Genomic DNA, 4,270 nt, shown 5'->3' with positions numbered 1-4,270 from the left:
GGTCCTGGACTTTTTTTGGTTGGTAAGCTATTAATTATTGCCTCAATTTCAGAGCCTACTATTGGTCTATTCAGGGATTCAACTTCTTCCTGGTTTAGTCTTGGAAGAGTGTAAGTGTCCAGGAAATTATCCATTTCTTCTAGATTTTCTAGTTTATTTGCGTAGAGGTGTTTATAGTATTCTCTGATGGTAGTTTGTATTTCTGTGGGGTCGGTGGTGATATCCCCTTTATCATTTTTTATTGCATCAATTTGATTCTTCTCTCTTTTCTTCTTTATTAGTCTTGCTAGCAGTCTGTCAATTTTGTTGATCTTTTCAAAGAACCAACTCCTGGATTCATTGATTTTTTGGAGGGTTTTTTGTGTCTCTATCTCCTTCAGTTCTGCTCTGATCTTAGTTATTTCTTGTCTCCTGCTAGCTTTAGAATGTGTTTGCTCTTGCTTCTCTATTTCTTTTAATTGTGATGTTAGAGTGTCAATTTTAGATCTTTCCTGCTTTCTCTTGTGGGCATTTAGTGCTATAAATTTCCCCCTACACACTGCTTTAAATGTGTCCCAGAGATTCTGGTATGTTGTATCTTTGTTCTCATGGGTTTCAAAGAACATCTTTATTTCTGCCTTCATTTCGTGATGTACCCAGTAGTTATTCAGGAACAGGTTGTTCAGTTTCCATGTAGTTGAGCGGTTTTGATTGAGTTTCTTAGTCCTGAGTTCTAGTTTGATTGCACTGTGGTCTGAGAGACAGTTTGTTATAATTTCTGTTCTTGTACATTTGCTGAGGAGTGCTTTACTTCCAATTATGTGGTCAATTTTGGAATAAGTGCAATGTGGTGCTGAGAAGAATGTATATTCTGTTGATTTGGGGTGGAGAGTTCTATAAATGTCTATTAGGTCTGCTTGCTGCAGAGATGAGTTCAATTCCTGGATATCCTTGTTAACTTTCTGTCTCGTTGATCTGTCTAATGTTGACAGTGGAGTGTTGAAGTCTCCCATTATTATTGTATGGGAGTCTAAGTCTCTTTGTAAGTCTCTAAGGACTTGCTTTATGAATCTGGGTGCTCCTGTATTGGGTGCATATATATTTAGGATAGTTAGTTCTTCTTGTTGAATTGATCCCTTTACCATTATGTAATGGCCTTCTTTGTCTCTTTTGATCTTTGATGGTTTAAAGTCTATTTTATCAGAGACTAGTATTGCAACCCCTGCTTTCTTTTGTTCTCCATTTGCTTGGTAAATCTTCCTCCATCCCTTTATTTTGAGCCTATGTGTGTCTCTGCATGTGAGATGGGTCTCCTGAATACAGCAGACTGATGGGTCTTGACACTTTATCCAGTTTGCCAGTCTATGTCTTTTAATTGGAGCATTTAGTCCATTTACATTTAAGGTTAATATTGTTATGTGTGAACTTGATCCTGCCATTATGATATTAACTGGTTATTTTGCTCGTTAGTTGATGCAGTTTCTTCCTTGCCTCGATGGTCTTTGCATTTTGACATGTTTTTGCAATGGCTGGTACCGGTTGTTCCTTTCCATGTTGAGTGCTTCCTTCAGGGTCTCTTGTAAGGCAGGCCTAGTGGTGACAAAATCTCTAAGCATTTGCTTATCTGTAAAGGATTTTATTTCTCCTTCACTTATGAAACTTAGTTTGGCTGGATATGAAATTCTGGGTTGAAAATTCTTTTCTTTAAGAATGTTGAATATTGGCCCCCACTCTCTTCTGGCTTGGAGAGTTTCTGCCGAGAGATCTGCTGTGAGTCTGATGGGCTTCCCTTTGTGGGTAACCCGACCTTTCTCTCTGGCTGCCCTTAAGATTTTTTCCTTCATTTCAACTTTGGTGAATCTGGCAATTATGTGTCTTGGAGTTGCTCTTCTCGTGGAGTATCTTTGTGGCGTTCTCTGTATTTCCTGGATTTGAATGTTGGCCTGCCCTACTAGGTTGGGGAAGTTCTCCTGGATGATATCCTGAAGAGTGTTTTCCAACTTGGTTCCATTTTCTCCCTCACTTTCAGGCACCCCAATGAGACGTAGATTTGGTCTTTTCACATAATCCCATACTTCTTGCAGGCTTTGTTCATTTCTTTTTCTTCTTTTTTCTTTTGGTTTCTCTTCTCGCTTCATTTCATTCATTTGATCCTCAATCACTGATACTCTTTCTTCCAGTTGATCGAGTCAGTTACTGAAGCTTGTGCATTTGTCACGTATTTCTCGTGTCATGGTTTTCATCTCTTTCATTTCGTTTATGACCTTCTCTGCATTAATTACTCTAGCCATCAATTCTTCCACTTTTTTTTCAAGATTTTTAGTTTCTTTGCGCTGGGTACGTAATTCCTCCTTTAGCTCTGAGAAGTTTGATGGACTGAAGTCTTCTTCTCTCATCTTGTCGAAGTCATTCTCCATCCAGCTTTGATCCATTGCTGGCGATGAGCTGCGCTCCTTTGCCGGGGGAGATGCACTCTTATTTTTTGAATTTCCAGCTTTTCTGCCCTGCTTTTTCCCCATCTTTGTGGTTTTATCTGCCTCTGGTCTTTGATGATGGTGACGTACTGATGGGGTTTTGGTGTAGGTGTCCTTTCTGTTTGATAGTTTTCCTTCTAACAGTCAGGACCCTCAGCTGTAGGTCTGTTGGAGATTGCTTGAGGTCCACTCCAGACCCTGTTTGCCTGGGTGTCAGCAGCAGAGGCTGCAGAAGATAGAATATTGCTGAACAGCAAGTGTACCTGTCTGATTCTTGCTTTGGAGGCTTCCTCTTAGGGGTGTATTCCACCCTGTGAGGTGTGGGGTGTCAGACTGCCCCTAGTGGGGGATGTCTCCCAGTTAGGCTACTCAGGGGTCAGGGACCCACTTGAGCAGGCAGTCTGTCCCTTCTCAGATCTAAACCTCCGTGTTGGGAGATCCACTGCTCTCTTCAAAGTTGTCAGACAGAGTCGTTTGCATCTGCAGAGGTTTGTGCTGCTTTTATTGTTATCTGTGCCCTGTCCCCAGAGGTGGAGTCTAGAGAGACAGGCAGGTTTCCTTGAGCTGCTCTGAGCTCCACCCAGTCCGAGCTTCCCAGCGGGTTTGTTTACCTACTTAAGCCTCAGCAATGGCGGGCACCCCTCCCCCAGCACCCCTCCCCCAGCCTGGCTGTTGCCTTGCTGGGAGATCGCAGACTGCTGTGCTAGCAATGAGGGAGGCTCCGTGGGCGTGGGACCCTCCCGGCCAGGTGTGGGATATTATCTCCAGGTGTGCCTGTTTGCTTAAAGTGCAGTATTGGGGTGGGAGTTACCCGATTTTCCAGGTGTTGTGTGTCTCAGTTCCCCTGGCTAGGAAAAGGGATTCCCTTTCCCCTTGCGCTTCCCAGGTGAGGCGATGCCTCGCCCTGCTTCAGCTCTAGCTGGTCGGGCTGCAGCAGCTGACCAGCACTGATTGTCCGGCACACCCTAGTGAGATGAACCCAGTACCTCGGTTGAAAATGCAGAAATCACCGGTCTTTTGTGTTGCTCGCGCTGGGAGTTGGAGACTGGAGCTGTTCCTATTCGGACATCTTGCTCCGCCCCCCGGCATTAGTTCTTTAACAGTTTGATTGAATTCATCAGTGAAGTCATTGGGACCTGGGCTTTTCTTTTATATACTTTTTATTATGGATTCAATATTGTTACTTGTTATTGATCTACTCAGGTTTTGAATTTCTTCATGGTTCAATCTTGGTAAGTTGTATGTCTTGGAATATATCCATTTCTTCTAAGTTTTCCAATTTATTGCCATGTAGTTGATCATAGTAGTCTCCAATGATCCTTGGAATTTCTGTGGTATCAGTTTTAAAGTTTCCTTTTTCATCTCTGATTTAATTTATCTGGGTCTTCTCTATTTTCTTAGTCTGGCTAAGGGTCTGTCAATTTTATTTATCTCTTCAAAAAATAACCTTTTATTTTGTTGACTGTATTTTTAAAAATTTTATTTCTTTTTGTTCTGATCTTTATTTTTCTTCTATTAATCTTGGGTTTGGTTTGCTCTTGCTTTCCTGATTTTTTAAGATGCATAAGTAGGCTTTTTATTTGAAGATTTTCTACTTTTTTGACATAGTTGCTTATTGTCACTAGTTTTCCTCTTAGTACAACTTTCACTGTATCTCACAGGTTTTGGTATATTTTGTTTCCATTATCACTTGTTTCAAGAAATTTTTTAATTTCCTTTTAAATTTCTTCATTGATCCACTGATCATTCAGGAGTATATTGTTTAATTTTCATGTGTTTTGATAGTTTCCAAAGTTCTTTCTGTTATTGATTTTTTA

This window comes from Theropithecus gelada, chromosome X (assembly GCF_003255815.1).
Source record: "Theropithecus gelada isolate Dixy chromosome X, Tgel_1.0, whole genome shotgun sequence".
NCBI lineage: Eukaryota > Metazoa > Chordata > Mammalia > Primates > Cercopithecidae > Theropithecus > Theropithecus gelada.
Note: the sequence above shows the minus strand (reverse complement) of the source record.